This window comes from Phocoena sinus, chromosome 14 (genome assembly GCF_008692025.1).
Source record: "Phocoena sinus isolate mPhoSin1 chromosome 14, mPhoSin1.pri, whole genome shotgun sequence".
NCBI lineage: Eukaryota > Metazoa > Chordata > Mammalia > Artiodactyla > Phocoenidae > Phocoena > Phocoena sinus.
The window spans coordinates 36,545,032-36,564,989 of record NC_045776.1 but is presented as its reverse complement, the minus strand read 5'-3'; positions in this window follow the sequence as shown (position 1 = coordinate 36,564,989).

Sequence of the window (19,958 nt, the reverse complement as noted above, 5' to 3'; positions counted from 1 at the left end):
CATAATCATAGCAGGGGACTTTAACGCTCCACTTTCACCAATGGATATATCAGCCAAAATGAAAATAAATAAGGAAACACAAGTTTTAAATGATACATTAAGCAAGATGGACTTAATTGATATTTATAGGACATTCCATCCAAATACAACAGAATACACATTATTCTCAACTGCTCATGGAACATTCTCCAGGGTAGATCATATCTTGGGTCACAAATCAAGCCTTGGTAAATTTTTAAAAAATTGAAATTGTATCAAGTATCTTTTCTGACCACAATGCTATGAGACTACTTATCAATTACAGGAAAAAAATCTGTAAGAAATACAAACACATAGAAGCTAAACAACACACTACTTAATAGCCAAGAGATCACTGAAATAATCAAAGAGGAAATCAAAAAATACCTAGAAACAAATGACAATGAAAACATGATGACCTAAAACCTATGTGAGGTAGCAAAAGCAGTTCTAACAGGGAACTTTATAGCAATACAATCGTACCTTAAGAAACAAGAAACTTCTCAAATAAACAACCTAATCTTAGAGCTACAGCAATTAGAGAAAGAAGAAGAAAAAATCCCCAAAGTATGCAGAAGGTAAGAAATCATAAAGGTTTGATTAGAAGTAAAAGAAATGAAGGAAATGATAGTAAAGATCAATGAAACTAAAAGCTGTTTCTTTGAGAAGGTAAACAAAGTTGATAAACCATTAGCCAGACTTATCAAGAAAAAAAGGGAGAAGACTGAAATCAATGGAATTAGAAATAAAAAAGGAGAAGTAACAACTGACACTGCAGAAATAAAAAGGATCATGAGAGATTACTACAAGCTACTCTATGCCAATAAAGTGGACAACCTGGAAGAAATGGACAAATTCTCAGAAAAGCACAAATTTCTGAGACTGAACCAGGAAGAAATAAGAAATATAAATAGACCAATCTCAAGCACTGAAACTGAAACTGTGATTTAAAATCTTCCAACAAACAAAAGACCAGGACCAAATGGCTTCACAGGCGAATTCTATCAAAATTTTGAGAAAACTAACAGCAATCCTTTTCAAACTCTTCCAAAATATAGCAGAGGGAAGAACACTCCCAAACTTATTCAATGAGGTCACCATCACACTGGTACCAAAAGCAGACAAAGATGTGAAAAAGAAAGAAAAATACAGGCCAATATCTCTGATGAACATAGATGCAAAAATCCTCAACAAAGTTCTAGCAAACAGGGTTTCCCTGCTGGTGCAGTGGTTGAGAATCTACCTGCCAATGCAGGGGACACAGGTTTGAGCCCTGGTCTGGGATGATCCCACATGCTGTGGAGCAACTAGGCCCATGAGCCCCAACTACTGAGTCTGGGCATCTAGAGCTTGTGCTCTGCAACAAGAGAGGCCACGACAGTGAGAGGACTACACACGGCGATGAAGAGTGACCCCCACTCACCACAAATAGAGAAAACCCTCACACAGAAATGAAGACCCAACACAGCCAAAATAAATAAATGAAAAACAAATAAGAGAAAGTACTACCAAACAGAATCCAACAGCACATAAAAAGGATCATACACTATGATCAAGTGGGGTTTATCCCATTAATGCAAGGATTCTTCAATATACACAAATCAGTCAACGTAATACACCATAGTTACAAATTGAAGGAGAAAAACCAAATGAACATCTAAATAGATGCAGAGAAAGCTTTTGACAAAATTCAACACCCATTTATGACAAAAACACTCCAGAAAGTAGGCATAGAGGGAACTTTCCTCAACATAATAAAGTCCATATATGAAAAACCGACAGCCAATCACGTCCTTAATGGTGAAAAAACTGAAACCATTTCAACTAAGATCAGGAACAAAACTAAGTTGCCCACTCGGCACTATCATTCAACATAGTTTTGGAAGTTTTAGTCACAGCAATCAGTGAAGAAAAAGAAATAAAAAGAATCCAAATTGGAAAAGAAGTAAAGCTGCCACTGTTTGCAGATGACATGATACTATACATACAGAATGCTAAAGATGCTACCAGAAAATTACTAGAGCTAATCAATGAATTTGGTAAAGTAGCAGGATACAAAATTAATGCACAGAAATCTCTTACATTCCTATACACTATTGGTGAAAAATCTGAAAGTGAAATCAAGAAAACACTCCCATTTACCATTGCAACAAAAAGAATAAAATATCTAGGAATAAACTTACCTAAGGAGACAAAAGACCTGTATGCAGAAAATTATAAGACACTGATGAACAAATTAAAGATGATACAAACAGATGGAGAGATACACCATGTTCTTGGATTGGAAGTATCAACCTTGTGAAAATGACTCTACTACCCAAAGCAATCTACAGATTCAATGCAATCCCTATCAAAGTACCACTGGCATTTTTCACAGAACTAAATAAAAAAAAAAAAATCACAATTTGTATGGAAACACAAAAACCCCGAATAGCCAAAGCAATCTTGAGAAAGAAAAACAGAGCTGGAGAAACTAGGCTCTCTGACTTCAGAATGTACTACAAAGCTACAGTAATTAAGAGAGTATGGTACTGGCACAAAAACAGAAATACAGATAAATTGAACAGGATAGAAAGCCCAGAGATAAACCCACACACATGTGGTCACACTGTCTTTTTTTTTTTTTTGTGGTACATGGGCCTCTCACTGTTGTGGTCTCTCCCATTGCAGAGCACAGCCTCCAGACGTGCAGTCTCAGTGGCCATGGCTCACAGGCCCAGCCGCTCCACGGCATGTGGGATCTTCCCGGACTGGGTACACAAACCCATATCCCCTGCATTGCCAGGTGGACCCTCAACCACTTCGTCACAAGGGAAGCCCTGGTCACCTTATCTTTGATAAAGGAGGCAAGAATATACAGTGGAGAAAGACAGCCTCTTCAATAAATGGTTGTGGGAAAACTGAACAGAAACATGTACAAGAATGAAATTAGAACACTCCCTAACACCATACACAAAAATAAACTCAAAATGAATTCAAGACCTAAATGTAATGGCAGACACCATCAAACTCTTAGAGGAAAACCTAGGCAGAACACTCATTGACATAAATCACAGCAAGATCCTTTTTGACCCACCCCCTAGAGTAATGGAAATAAAAACAAATGGGACCTAATGAAATGAAAGCTTTTGCACAGCAAAGGAAACCATAAACAAGACGAAAATACAACCTTTAGAATGGGAGAAAATATTTGCAAATGAAGCAACTGACAAAGGATTAATCTCCAAAACATACAAGCAACACATGCAGCTCAATATCAAAAAAACAAACAACCCAATCCAAAAATGGGCAGAAGACCTAAATAGACATTTCCCCAATTAACGCATATAGGTTGCCAACAAACACATGAAAGAATGCTCAACATCATTAATCATTAGAGAAATGCAAATCAAAACTACAATGAGATATCTCACTCTGATCAGAATGGCCATCAAAAAAAATCTACAAACAATAAATGTTGAAGAGGGTGTGGAGAAAAGGGAACTTTCTTGCACTGTTGGTGGGAATGTAAATTGATACAGCCACTATTGAGAACAGTATGAAAGTTCCTTAAAATACTAAAAATAGAACTGCCATACGACCCCACAATCCCACTACTGTGCATATACTCTGAGAAAACCAAAATTCAAAAAGAGTCATCTACCAAAATATTCATTGCAGCTCTATTTACATGGAAGCACCCTAAGTGTCCATGGACAGATGAATGGATAAAGAAGATGTGGCACATATACACAAAGGAATATTACTCAGCCATAAAAGGGAATGAAACTGAGTTATTTGTAGTGAGGTGGATGGACCTACAGACTGTCATGCAGAGTGAAGTAAGTGAGAAAGGGAAAAACAAATACCATATGATAACACATATATGTGGAATCTAAAAAAAAAAGAAAGAAAATGGTGTGAAGAACCTAAGGGCAAGACAGGAATAAAAATGCAGACCTACTAGAGAGTGGACTTGAGGATATGGGGAGGGGTAAAGGGTAAGCTGGGACAAAATGAGAGAGTGGCATGGACATATATGCACTATCAAATATAAAATAGATGGCTAGTAGGAAGCAGCCACATAGCAGAGGGAGATCAGCTCGGTGCTTTGTGACTGTCTAGAGGGGTGGGGCAGGGAGGGTGGGAGGGAGGGAGATGCAAGAGGGAAGGGATATGGGGATATACATATATTTATAACTAATTCACTTTGTTATAAAGCAGAAACTGACACACCATTGTAAAGTAATTATATTATAATAAAGATCTTAAAAAAAATAAAAGAAATAACTTAAGAATATAATCATGATTATAAGAAGCTCCAACTTGGTGTTTTGTAAATGTCATTTTTGATATGAACATTACAAATTTTTGAGCTTAGAAATAATTATTTTTCACCAGTAAAAAAAAAAAAGAAAAAATGATAATTATTATTTTTTAAATAACTCTTGAACAGAAAATCCAGAATGATAGCTGAGTTCAGAAGCCATATCTAGAAACTTGAAACAGAGTATAGAACTCAGCTTTAAGCAATAAAAATAAGCAAACCCAACTTTTGTGGGGAAGAAATTATGAATAAAAATAACCTTGATTTAAAATTAACCCCTTTCTTCTTATTTGTAAATCTTATTTCCTAGATAGGGGAACAGCTAAATGCTTTTCACCATCCTGTTAAGTTGGAACTCTATCACAGTTACAAACCATAGATGACTTTCATTATCACAGCAGTATGAAAATAAGCCTGCCTCCAAGCCTTTTGATGGGTTACCAGCATATAACTATGTGAGACACTTCAGTTTATGAGGAAGCAGATAAGAGATAACAATGTGAAAATGTCTCAGTAATTAGTCTGACCAATTGACAGATGGTTACTGAAAGATTTAAGCATCCCTTACCATTTGCCTAATACGGAAGAGGGCATGGGCAAGTAAAATCATAAATGCCATTTGTCTGACTGTCTGATGGAGCTTTTCATCTCAATAGAAATATTGAGGTTTAAAAAATGGCCAGTTTTACATAGACAGAGACATACTTCTACAAATATTATTACTGTAAGATCTATGTTAGGAACTGGATAGTAACATCAGAATAAGACTCATGTTTCTCCCCCATCTCCCTCTCCACCAAAGAGTCTGGGTGGGTGGATCAGTCCAGCCTGAGGCTCAAGATAAGCCAGGCATCTTGTAAGTTCTACTATAGGGTGCAAAAACAGGGTATCTAACAGACTGCTCAAAGGAAGTTCAGGGAGGTCCTCTCTAACCAGTTGTCACATCATGGGGTCTATGGTAGATACTGGGAGCCAGCAAATAGAGCCCAGAGATTGAGGACCAGGGAAGTGATTCAAAATTGATGGACCACCGAAGAGTAAGGCCAATGCCAGGCAATCATTCCTTCCTCAGAGATTTGACATGATGCACTAAATAGATCGTAATGTAGAATATAGGCGATAAACTCCTATCTTTTCTTCTCTCACCCAAGCTTTTCTCTGTCCCTCCACTCATACATAACATAATCTGAGAGGTTGCCAGAAATGGCATAAAAGGGAGAAATTATTTCTAATGAAAACATTCAGTCTGCACCAAGTTCTAAAGCAGCCAAAGTATTTTTCTTCATTCCTGAGTACTTCCATAAAATACTCAGGTTCCTGAAGAGACGGTAGAAGGATATTGGGTGTATATGTTTAAGTTGAGGGTACACAAAACAGTAGCTTGAGTGAAATCTGTGATAAGGTCAGTAGACGTCAAAAGCAAAAGCAGCCATGTTTGGTAGGATGAAAGACAAGGCACTGTCTCCTCCATTTGTGGGCTTCTGTGGATGAGCATGGGAGTCACTGAGTACAGAACCAGGAGACACATTTCTGTGGAAATTGCTGCACAGCAGAAACCTTCAGTCACACAGACTACTGGGTCCATTCTCCATGCTCCCTCACATCCCCAGAGGTCATACTGGCTCAAAGCCCCAGTGCTCCAATCCTGTATGGTCTTTCTGGAGACCAGCCCCCATCCTGAATAAATTTATCTCTTAGCATAAACTCAAGTGATTCAAGGGGCACAGGAATAACAAATACATTTTTATCACATGCCAGGAACCAGTGACAAAGGCAAATTATCTATTATATAACAGTTTGAAAGTGAGGAAAGGGAGAAAATTCTTAGATCTGTTGATCCCAGACTCACTTCCAGATCACGAATTAGGAGAAATCTAAGTCAATTTTTGTCTAGTTGACAGTTTTACCAAGAAGTTAAAGATAAAAACAGGTAAATATTAGTTGTTTGTAGGATTTAGTTCTGATGCATTTCTCCCTGTAGGTTTCCATGGACTTGAATTTGCAAACTTCAACCTCCATTCCCATTCATTGCAATTATTTGAATAACACTATTATTATTTGTGCTGACTTCCTTTTTCTTCGCATTATGTTTTCACATTTCATAAATGTTTCTTTATATTTTCACAATCGTCTAAAAAGTTAGTGGAGTAGCATAGGTAAATAATGCTTTGTGGTATGTTTATTGTCTAAAATCATGTGGTTGGTGAATAAGAAATTTGGACCATACATTATTAAAAGTTCAGGCTTGAGTTTGCACACCAGTAACATGATTTCAGTTCAAGTTTAAATAGTCCTTTTATACCTCAGACTCTCATCTTTTTCAAGGAGAGGGAAATTTCCTCCTCTACCCCTCTTGTGTTCTTGTGGCTGTATTAATAATAAAATTAATATAAAGATTAACAGGTGAAAAAAATTAATTTGTGCACAAAGAGGTCTCTTAGAAGTAAGACCTAAGAAGTGGCCAGAGAAGGCAGCTTATATGTGTGTGTATGTATATATATATGTGTGTGTGTGTGTGTGTGTGTGTGTGTGTGGTACATGGGCCTCTCACTGCTGTGGCCTCTCCCATTGTGGAGCACAGGTTCTAGACGCGCAGGCTCAGCGGCCATGGCTCACGGGCCTGGCCGCTCCGCAGCATGTGGGATCTTCCCAGACCGGGGCATGAGCCCGTGTCCCCTGAATCGGCAGGTGGACTCTCAACCACTGTGCCACCAGGGAAGCCCAGCTTTTATATTTTTTAGACAAAGAAGCAAATTTGTGAGGAATTGACAGGACAAAGAAACTTAGGCTTAGGCTGCTTAATTAGTGAAATATCTATATAGAGTTTGGACTTGGGGTAGTAAATGAAAGTAGTAGCAAGATTTGTTTACAAAAGCTTCTCAGCCCCATATTCCCTATTCTGGTGATAAGGGTGTCCTGCCTCCAAATGCAGGGAGTGCACCTTTCAGAGGAGATTCATTTCCTGCTTTCAGAGAGACAAGGGAGAGTGTTAGAGTAGCCCTCATGCGTTGGCCATTTCTTAAGTAACTTTAATTCAAAATAATCAATATACCATTGAGACATATTTTGGGGCAGCCTGCCCTGCTCCCCAACATCTTCAAAATGGGATGCAATAATACACCCAACCTTTCTTAAATTGCCATGAAGACCTCTGTGATGGTTTGTCAAACATATCAAACATTTTGCACAGGTCCTGGCACAAAATAAACCTTCAATAAGCACTACAAATTAACTGAACATTCTGATATTTAATAAAACCCACAGCAACTGATATCTTAAAATCTTTCCCATTGTATCCCACTGCCATTAAAAGAAAAAAGAAATTGATTTTATTATTGAGGAATTATTGGGCTGATATGTTCTGGTTATTTTCTATCTTTAAAAGGTACAGAAATGTGAATATCCTCTTTGACCCTGCAATTTCTCCACCTTGGGACACTATGTCAAAGAAAAGAATCAGAAAATTTGTGTTTTCTTTTTTCCCCAGATCCCAGATTTTCTGAATGAGACACCTCAAAAACATAACAGATCAGTTGCACACTAAATCTTCATTTTGAAAGTTTTTGAGCCTTGTAATTTTCAATTTATGCCATCTCATTACAGGAACTAATTCCAAATTCCTATGAGTTGTAGTAAAGTCTGACAGCCTTAATTTTTTTCTTCCTGCTTCAGGTTCTTTCTACACTTAAAATATTTTGAGATCTGGCCACCCACCTTGAGGTTTTCTCTCTTGCTTAAGGATCTTATAAAGTTTTGTTCTGTACACTGCTAGCTTTATAAACATTTTTCTTGACATCACTTAAACTTTTATCTCTGTAAATGTGTTTTCAAATATATTTGGGAAATATTTGGCCTGAATCCAATATATGTAGATTTTTAAAATAATTAGCAAATGGATCAGAATATTTATGAATGAGATAATTCCTTTCATAAAGGCACTAACAACTACTTTAACTAAAGGATATGAGAAGAAAACATGGCTGAATTCTTTTAATGAAAGAGTGGAAAATTCTTATCTTGACATACAACTTAAAACCCCGTAAAGCACCAACAAATTTGAAGATATGAAAATTAGAAAAAAAAGTATCATGATGACAAGTTCCATTAGCAAATCAAAGATGAGAAAAAATATAAAACATAATACTCAAATCACAGAAAGCTGATTTCTCAATTATTAAGTAAAAGACCAATAGAAAAATGGACAAAATATATGAATTTAGAAAATAAATTTAAATGACTTTTAATTTTTGAAATAATGATAAACATGATTCATAAAAGAGGAATGCAGACTAACAACTTTGATATACCATGACAAAAAAAAAAGTCATGAAACACAGCACACTGCATTGGTGAAGGTGTGAAGGAGTTCTCATGCATTGCTTGTGAGAGTATAAGTTGGTAAAACCTTTATGGAGGAAATTTGTCTATAACTCAAAATTACAAATACACTTACTCTTTGAGGCACCAAGACTACTGTTAAGATTATATCCTGTCAGTGTTTATTAAGTAATTATTTGCAATTTGCTTGCAATTGCAGTAAGTTGAAACAACTTTAATGTTCATCAATAGGAGGCACATTTAAAAAAAATATGGTAGAGCTATACAAGGGAATATTATGTAGCAGTTAAAAAGAATTAGAAAGTCTTTCTGTACTGATGGAAATGATTTCTAAAATACCTCATTAAATTAAGAAAGGAAGATGTAAACATGTGTGTAAAATATTATAGTCAGCTATCTCCATGTAACAAGATAAGAAAAAGAAGATATTTATACATACTTTTATATAACTTGCTTGAATACTCATGGCATATCTCTGGAAGGAATTTCAAGAACTTAGTATTACAGGGTTTTGTGGGGAAGGGAACTGGTGTTTTGGTACATGAATTCACATGGAGACTCTTCACCATAATTCTATTTGTCTTTTGATTTTAGAGCCATTTTAATCTCTTGCTTGTGCAGAATATAAATTTTAATTAAATTTTATAATAAACGATCAAAGTGTGTGTAGTTATTATTTTTGACATTTGTTTTAGTTAAAAATAATCTACTATGTGATTCTGATGGCTATTCTGGTGAATGAATAAAACATTAGACACAGAGAGAAGTAAGGGGAGCAAACACAGAAAGAGGTAGAGGGAGCAAAAGAAAACAAATCAGCCTTAAAGACAACACTTAAAGAGTTGGTGGAGGACTTCCCTGGTGGCGCAGTGGTTGAGAGTTCGCCTGCCGATGTAGGGGACACGGGTTCGTGCCCGGTCTGGGATGATCCCGCATGCTGTGGAGCGGCTGGGCCTATGAGCCATGGCCGCTAAGCCTGCACGCCCAGAGCCTGTACTCTGCAGCGGGAGAGGCCACAACAGTGAGAGGTCCGTGTAATGCAAAAAAAAAAAAAAAAAAAGAGTTGGTGGAAACAAATATTTATGAAACTAAATTAAAATAAAAATTCCATTGACCCACCTTCTGAGGAACACAGCCCCCCTGCACACTGAAGAGTTCAGGTGAACTACTCCAGAACATCCAAGGAGGCAGACCCAGGGCTTGTTAGGAGCTGATGCCTGGATATCTCTCCATTAATCAGATGACCTTGAACAATTTACTAGATTTTCCTAATTTTTCACTTTAGATTCATAATGGGGATCTTTCACATGGGAAATTTCAACAGAAAAAGAAAAAATCCCATACCATTTGAGGAAAGACCTTTTCCTCACTTCCCTGCTTTTTAAGGGGGTTGGGGTTCATCCTTTAGTATAATAGGCTAGAACTCTCTGTAACACCTCATTCATTCACTTGCTAATTTATTTGTCCATTTCAGGCATTTTTTTCCTTACTTGACTTTTGAGAGATGGGGAAATAGTGCACAGAAGTCCTGCCATGGTGTTCAGAGAGCTAGAGCTTTTCCCCTTGTTCTCCTTGTGAGCAGCACAGCAATGCCAATGACATTGTCCCTGTCCTAGGACACTTTTCATTTTTCAGGTACCACATGCAGGAGAATCAAGTTCAGTCTCCTAGGGCTTAACTTATTGCATCTAAATAATCAATTAAATGTTTTCCTTTTTTTTTTTTAACTTCATGGAGGATAATTGGGAATAATTAAGTATAATTGTTTATATTCAAATGTATTTTCCATTCTTATTTTTATTATTAATAAAGAAGGAGGACAAAGAAGATACAACTGAGAGTAGTATTTTGGGAGCTCCTTGGAGCAAAGAGCTATATAAGAAATGGAGGAGTAGGCGATGGTGCAGAAGGATAAGACCGTAGAGTTACAGGAGGCTGCTTGATTCATCCAGAGAAGTGAGGTGTGTTGGCAAGTTGTATACCTCATGAGTTGGGTAAGGGTCCAGCATGAAATCATGAAAATCCAGACCTCTCTGACTCTGGAGGTGGTGCTAAGCATCTATTAAACAATGGGAAGGAAAATTTTTTGTGGATATTACACAGAATATGTCTTGACATTTCAGAGACATCTGGAATGATGTGTTTTACCAGTAAAGTTCCTTGCGAAGCCTACTCTGAGACGGGATGGACACAAAGTTCATTGGGGAGTGCTCTAAGGAGCAATACTGTGTGAGGGGAATGGAGGATGCAGGACCAGGCAGGAGGAGAAGTTGGGCTGCAATACAGTAGGAACATAGCCTTAATCTGATTTTATGGAGTCTGGAATTGGCACTGAAGAGCTATCCCAAATTAGGGCAATGGGGATAAACATTTATCCTCCTCAAGATTTTACTGTTATTCCAGATAATATAGGAGATATGGCCCCTAGAAAGGGGGTGTAATGTTGGACAGAGCTGCTCTCTTTTCCAATTTTGGAAAAGAACAGTAAGCAGGGCTGAGAGCTGTCTACACCAATACTCTCAGCACCTGGGAAAATTAATGCTTCAGTCCTGATGGTAGGCATCTGGTCAATAACCATAACACCCAGTACAAATGGGGATGATCAAGTTAAGGATGGGATTTTACTCATAAACTGCTACATATACCAAAAATTCAGTTCAGACTAATCATCTTTCTCTAAGAATGGCGTGGATAGACCAATTGCATATTTTCTTGGATAAAAACTCCATGTGGCTGCTTTGAGTTATTCTAATAGTCACTTCCAGGATTTCTCCAGAATCTAATAGAGAAGGATTTGTGTTTGGCACTGGCATTAACCTATATTCCTGGCACAGGTCTTCATCCTCTCAAACACACACCTGAGAACTCAAATAGCTCACAGTTGGAACTGCCTGCAAGCTTACTTGTGATGACAAAATGGAAAGGTTCAAGCCAAGAAAAGTTAAAAAGACATAAGGTATGACAGATGATGCCTCCCACCAAGAAAGCCAAGGGCAAGTTAATCCACCCTTACCTGAGGGCATTCGGATGTAAAGAAAACTGTGTACAAATCACAGCTGAGTCCTTCTCAGTCAGCAGAACCAGAAGCGGGCTGTATAGTTTGTGCAGGTGAAGGAAGTGACTGCCCGCACAGTGTGATTCTGAGTGATTGGAAAACCCTAAGTTTTCAAAGTACTCCCTCCAGAAGTAGTTTATTTCCTGAAATTCCACCGTGCCTTACTTATGTATTAAGATAAAGAATACAAACGTAGAATAGCAGCACAAAGGATACTAGAGCAATTTTTCTATGGAGGGACAAATGCATGCAGGCACAAGATCCAAGAGAGAAGGATGATTCATCAAGAGAAGAGGGGGGAAACATCCATGTGAAGTGGCTGGGGACAATGACGACTAATTCCAGTTATGCAGGATTTGGAAATTAATGGTTTTGACAAGGGCTTTAAAGAATTTTGGGTCTCCCTCAATACAACATTCTCTCAAGTATTATCCTTGAGTGTCCGAGTATTCTCAAAATGGACAAGCTTAGACAGTACACTTTGTAGAATAAAATAATTTTAAAAATTATGATCACTTACAAACTACTGTATTGGTACCAGGCACTGCTAAATGTTATATGTAATTGATTTAAATTTATTCTCACAAAATCTATAAGAGAGACATTATAATTTCTATTTCACAGTTGAAGAAATTGAGAATAATGCTGGTAGAATGGCTTCCAAAATTGTACAGCTAGGGAGTGAGAGAGACAGATCTGTATGACTTCAAAGCCCACTCTCCTAAGCACTGGTTGATTACTTTGCTATTCTGGTTTGTGTGTGGATCATGTGTGTAGAGTTTTCTTAAACTTGCATATGAGCTAGAAGATTCCACTAAGTTTGTTCTTTTTGGCTACTATAAACAATTAACAAGTGGTGTTGATACCTACTTTAGAGTGCCAAGGAGGAAACTCAAGTGATTCAAATAACTGTTGAGAAGATCAATATGATCAATCAATCAGAAAGCTAAATTTGTTGTTTCCCATCTGTCTAAGACTATGTAGAGGCAGTGGTACAGCAAGGAAATACACCATATACTTTAGGATCCTATGTTGTATGTAAAATTAATTAGAACCTAAATTTTACTACAGCTTCAGAAAAATACAGTGTAATATGTGCTCAGATTGCAGTAAGGGGAAGACACTGCAAAGGGACCTGAGGAAGGTAAATTTGTGTATGCTAGTATCATCCGGAAGGATGTCCTCTCCTCCATTCAATTTTCTCAATGTCCACATGTAACCTCCTTTGTTCTTCCTCTGTATTTCTCTATGCCTTTATGGGAGTCATTAAAAGATAAACTGAGGTATATTAAAGTTTTTAAGAGTTTATTTGAGAAAAAGTTGATTTGAATTGGGAAGCATCCCAACTAAGAAACAGATAGGAGCTCCAAGCGTTGTATGAAATGAAAGACTTTTGTAGCTGGAGGCAGAGGGAAAAGGAAGTTATGCTAGGAAAAAAAATTGGGTTGATTATTGCAAAGTTACTTTCCTTTAGGGCATGACAGAGGTGTATCAGGCAAATTACCTAACTAGTGCTGATCAGGCAATTCCTGAATGACTGGTTTAAGATTTCATTTCTGGGAGAGTTGAAATGGTAATTAAGTTTTGATTTAGTGATGTGAGGCTCAGCATAAGCAACTTCATTTTGGGAGTGTTTTCTTGTTTTTAACAAATTCTCCCCTTTGATCATGATTCTAAGCCCAAGAGACATGATTAAAAGAAAAATTAAGACATAAAGCCTACTTCCAGCTACCACTCTGGCATTCTCAGTTTTTTTCTGAATCTCTTCGTGACATTCACAAGCCATGTTCCCTTTCTTTAAGTTAGTCATTCTCTTTGCTCCTTTTTCTGACATTGCATTCCTAGGGATATCATTTACTCAGTGGCTAGTGACTGCAAACATGCATTTAAAGCTTTGAAAGAATACAATTGTATCGGAGAGTCTTAGCATGATAATTCCCAATGTCTGGAGTGTACTTTGGAGCCATGATCCCCAAGAACTAAACCAATCAGAATCAAAGAAGTCAAAGAGAGCTCCCATTGAAGAAGTCACTTTCTTAAGCCAAGTGGCTTGGTCAGCCTTTTTATGTAGCTGAGTCTCAATTTCCCCAAAATTGTCAATCCAAGTGCATCAAGTAGTGGTGACCATAGCACAAACACCTCCTTGTTTAGCTAAAAGATAATCAAGGGCTATCATACTATCAAGAATAACAGTGACCACAGAGTGCAGGTATTTTTTGGGGGCAGCTATTGCTTTAGCAGCAGATTCCACAGTAACTTCAAGAGTTAAGAAGAGATTCCTAATCATAGGCTCATTTCCACTTACTCCTAGGCAGAGGAGTAAAGATATACTAAAGGAAACAAATTTTGAATGATGAATGCCTCATGGCATTTCCCATGTAAGTTTGTAGCTTAGGACTGGAAAAGTAATAGCCATGGAGAGCAGTAAAATTTAAGGCTCTGTAGACTGCACAGGCAGTTTTATTCTGGTTACCATTGTTCTGTGTTCCCTTTTTTGTACAAAGCCTGGATAAAAAGTTCCACATTTGGGGTTGTTAAACAGGCACATGGAAATGGATGCCCCAGGACTAGGGAATCTGACACAGTAGAGCAGAGGCTGAGTTTGTGTCAGAGAAAATGAGGTTTTGAAAATCAGGAATCACTGGTATTGTGGCAAAAACAGTCATTTGGAGGTTGAATTACCCCCCTTTGCAATGGACTGAGATATGTGAAAATTGGCATTATTTTTCTAATAATTCCAGAGCATGCTCGGGTAGATGGTCAGAGGGAAGAGGGGTGGAAAGAAGCATTCTCAATCTGACCTCTTGGGTAGAAGCAGTCTACCTTGATATTGGCTACTTCTCTTTCTAGTCAACTTGATTTTGAGGTCTCCAGCATTTGCTCAGGACAAGATGTCAAGGAGAACCTCCTTCAGTTGTGAAATACGCACCCAAGATTTGATACCTTATAATCTGGCAAGGGTACAAGGAGTCAAGAGTAATTGGTAGGGTCCTTTCCACGAATCTCACTTTTACCAAAGCATCAGAGTAAAACAATACTGTCTGTAAATGACAAAACTTTAAAGCGCCCATGATTAAATATTTGATGAGAGTTTATTACAATAGAATTGTCAAGGACATTTGGTTATTTCTGTGACATATGACGTTCTTAGGTAAAACTGGAATTATGACTGATAACATTATACCAGAACACATCACATTTTTAGGAATTTCATACAATTTCTACAGCACATGTTAATGACTGCATTCACACAAATATAACCTAAGAAGATTTATCATCATTTATTTGGCAATGCTTCCCATGTCATTTAACATACTAAATAAACCTAATTATTTTAACATCTCTCTTTCACAAGATAAGAGACAAATCCTTTTAGATTTTACAGTGGCCTTCTGGAAAATCTCAAAGTTAGTTTGAGATAGAAAAGATTCTATTTAGAATTTGATTTTGGGAAGTAGTCAAATGTCAAACTTTTTGAATATATGACTGAATGAGATCACAAAACTTGAGAAAAGCATACTTAATTATCTATTTAACCAAAGTGACAACAGAAGATTTTAAAGGCAAATAGAGAATGTTAATAGTTGTGAACAAAACTTTGATTAATAAAGAGAGAACTAGATTTTCTTAAGTAATCAAAACCTGGTAAAGACAAAGTGAAATAGTAAGTTATTTTGGTAAGACACAAAATCATTGCTTTCCAGGTAGATTACCCAAGAGGTGAAAATAAACAAACAAAAATAAAAAAGACAAACAAAAAATACTTTCACAATCTGTTATCCAGAGACCAATAGCCCAATAAAACTTTTTGTTATTTTAACAGAGAGAAAACCAAATTTTGTATCAGTGTACTTTCAATATTGAAACTCATTGATAAAAAATTTAAACCAACCCATTCCAATATTAGCCAAGTTGACCACACATAAAATTCCTTTCCTAGGATTCCTTTGCCCCAAACCATCTACAAATACATCTGTTCAGATTTTGTCCTATGCTCTTCTTCTTTCTCATTCTGGAACAATAAGTTGTTTTACTTTCCTTATCTACTTTCCATACCCAGTTGCATCCTTTCATCCTTCATCCTTATTATGTCTAAGTAATTTTAGTTACATATATCAATTAAAATTCCTAACCCTTAGAATCCTTAATTCATAGTGAAAACAGAGAAATAAGCCATTGTGGACTTTTTGTAACAATAGCATTCTGTGCATTAGCAAATATATAAATATATTTCATAATTCTATAAGTATATTCTTCCTCATAGTAAATTTTTAAATGTAGCACAAAACAGGTGTGCTAATACACTCAAATATCTTGAGATCCTCTGGGAAAGGAAACAAAAAGTGAAAAAAGCTATGTTCAGTCATTAATGTTTCAATATTTTATTGTATTTAGAAATGGTCTAGATATTCAATGAATATTCATCATTAAACTTATGTCAGCATAACTTAAGGTTTAAAGTTGGCCAAAAATATTTTGGAAACTATTTTTTAGTAGACATACTATAAAGAATACTTATTGTTGAAAATTTTATAAGTTTTCTCTTACATCTAATTAATTCACTTGTTCTTAACAATTATGTTTAGATTACTCATGATAATTTCATGAGACATTAAACAGTTATTCATTATCTTAAGTTGTCTTTCTTGTTGACAAATTCTGTAACAGAGATAACATGAGTTTATTTGACTTTTAGTAAACCTAGGTAAAATAAAAGCATTACATTTAATGCTAATAACGCTAAAATTATGTCTGTTTTAATTAAACCAACAAACTTAAACCAGATTTTTGGAGTCATATTGTGACTCCACATTATGAGGGTCCCCAAACTGATGGTTGTGTACTTTTCAGAACACAAAAGGAGACAAACATGGGGAGACCTTCAAGATGGTGGAGGAGTAAGATGTGGAGATCAACTTCCTCCCCACAAATACATCAGAAATACATCTACATATGGAACAACTCCTACAGAATACCTACTGAACACTGTCAGAAGACCTCAGACTTCCCAAAAGCAGGAAACTCCCCACGTACATGGGTAGGGCAAAATAAAAAAGGAAAAACAGAGACAAAATAATAGGGATGGGACCTGTGTCTCTGGGAGGGAGCTATGAAGGAAGAAAAGTTTCCAAACACTAGGTAGCCCCTTCAGAGGTAGAGACAGGGGGTGGGTGTAGGGGAAGCTTCAGAGTCATGGATGAGAGTGCAGCAATACGGGTGCAGAGGGCAAAGCAGAGATATTCCAGCTCACATGATCGGTCCTGACGAGAACTTAACAGCCCACAAGGCTTGTTTGCTCACACACCAATCGGGACTTGTGGGGGCAGGGAGCAGAGTCTCAGGCTTCTGAGGTCAGATTCCAGGGAGTGGACTGGGGTTGGATGCCTGAAAACAGCCTGAAGAGGGCTAGTACACCACAGCTAACCAGGAAGGAGTCTGGACCTGCCTAAGAGGCAAGAGACAATTGTTTTGGGGTGCACAAGGAGAGGGGTTTCAGAGCACTGCATAAACAAACTCCAGAGACAAGCGCAAGCAGTGGCTATCAACAGGGACACCAGACATGGGCATGAAATGCTAAGGCAGCTGCTGCAGCTTCCGAGAAGCCTGTGTACAAGCACAGGTCACTATCCACACCTCCTCTCCTGGAAGCTTGTGCAGCCTGCCACTGCCAGGGTCCTGTGACCAGAGACAAATTCCCCGGGAGAACACACAGCACACCTCAGGCTGTTGCAACATCATGCAGGATGCTGTCACCGCAAGCTCACCCTACATTCCGTACCCATCCCTCCCCTGAGCCTGAGTGAGCCAGAACCCCCCGAATCAACTGCTACTTTAACCCCGTCTTGTCTGAACAAAGAACAGAAACCAGACGGTGACCTAAATGCAGAGGCAGAGCCAAATAAAAAGCTGAACACCAGGAGCTGTGTGACAAAAAGAGAAAGGGAAATTTCTCCCAGCAGCCTCAGGAGCAGTAGATTAAATCTTGACAATCAACTTCATGTAGCCTGCATCTCTGGAATACCTGAATAGACAACAAATCATCCCAAACTGAGGCTGTGGACTTTGGGAGCACTGTAGACTTGGTGTTTGCTCTCTGCATCTAATTTGTTTCTGGTCTTATGTATATCTTAATTTAGTATTTAGAGTTTATTACCAATGGTAGATTTGTTTATTGATTTGGTTGCTCTCTTCTTCTTTTTTTTTATATTTCATATGTATATATATATATATATTTTTCCTTTTTCTCTTTTAGTGAGTGTGTATGTGCATGCTTCTTTGTGTGATTTTTTTCTCTATAGCTTTGCTTTTACCATTTGTCCTATGATTCTGTCTGTTTATTTTTATTTATTTATATTTTTAGTAGAGTTTTTAGTGCTTATTATTATTGGTGGACATGTTTTTGGTTTGGTTGCTCTCTTCTTTCTTTCTTATTTTTTCCTTTTTTATAAATTACTCTTTAATTCTTTTTATTTTTAAAGTTTTTAAAAACTTTTAATTTTAATAAATTTGTATTATATTCTTTCTTTACTTATTTTTTCTCCATTTTCTCCTTAGCCATGTGGGTGACAGGGTCTTGGTGCCCTGGCCGGGTGTCAGGCCTGTGTCTCTGAAGTGGGAGAGCTGAGTTCAGGACATTGGTCCACCAGAGACCTCCTGGCTCCATGCAATATCAAATGGCCAAAGCTCTCCCAGAGATCTGTGTCACAAATTTAAGACTCAGCTCCACTCAATGACCAGAAAGCTCCAGTGTTGGAGACCACATGCCAAACAACTAGGAAGACATGAACACAACCCCACCCATTAGTGGAGAGGCTGCCTAAAACCATAATAAGTTCGCAGACAGCACAAACTACACCATCAGACGTGGTTCTTTCCATCAGAAAGACAAGCTCCAGGCTCATTCACCAGAACACAGGCACCATTCCCCTCCACCAGGAATCCTACACAACCCACTGAAACAACCTTACCCACTGGTGGCAGACACCAAAAAAATGGGAACTACAAACTAACAACATGCAAAAAGGAGACCCCCAAAACAGTAAGTTAAGCAAAATTAAAAGACACAGAAATATGCAGCAGATGAAGGTGGAAAGTAAAAACCCACCAGAAAAAACAGATGAAGAGGAAACTGGCAATCTACCTGAAAAAGAATTCAGAGTAATGATAGTAAAGATGATTCAAAAACTTGGAAAAAGAATGGTGAATATATAAGAAAAGTTTAACAATGAACAAAAAGAACGAAAGAGGAAACAAACAATGATGAACCACATAATAAATGAAATTAAAAATTCTCTAGAAGGAATCAATAGCAGAATAACTGAGGCAGAAGAACAGATAAGTGCCCTGGAAGATAAAATAGTGGAAATAACTTTCGCTGAAAAGAATAAAGAAAAATGAATGAAAATAATTGAGGACAGCCTCAGAGATCTCTGGGACAAAATTAAACATAACAACATTTGAATTATAGGGGTCCCAGAAGAAGAAGAGAAAAAGAAAGGGACTAAGAAAATATTTGAATAGGTTATAGTTGAAAACTTCTCTAATATGGGAAAGGAAAGAGTCAGTCAAGTCCAGGAAGCACAGAGAGCCCTATACAGGAGAAACCCAAGGAGAACAATGACAAGGCACATATTAATCAAATGATCAAAACTTAAATACAAAGAAAACATATTAAAAGCAGCAAGGGAAAAACAACAAATAACATACAAGGGAATCCCCATAAGGATAACAACTGAAATTTCAACAGAAATTCTGCAAGACGGAAGGGAGTGGAAGGAAATATTTAAAGTGATGAAAGGAAAAATCTACAACCAACATTACTCTACTGAGCAAGGATCTCATTCAGATTTGATGGAGAAATTAAAAACTTTACTGATAAGTAAAATCTAAGATAATTCAGCACCACCAAATCAGCATCACAATAAATGTTAAAGCAACTTCTCTAAGCAGGAAGCATGAGAGAAGGAAAAGACCTATAATAACAAACCCAAAACAATTAAGAAAATGGTAATAGGAGCACACATATCGATAATTACCTTAAATGTAAATGGATTAAATGCTCCAACCAAAAGACATAGACTGGCTGAATGGTTACAAAAGCAAGACCTGTATATATACTGTCTACAGGAGACGCATTTCAGAACTAGGGACACATACAGACTGAAAGTGAGGGGTTGGAAAAAGATATTCGATGCAAGTGGAAGTCAAAAGAAGATGGAGTAGAAATTCTCATATCAGAAA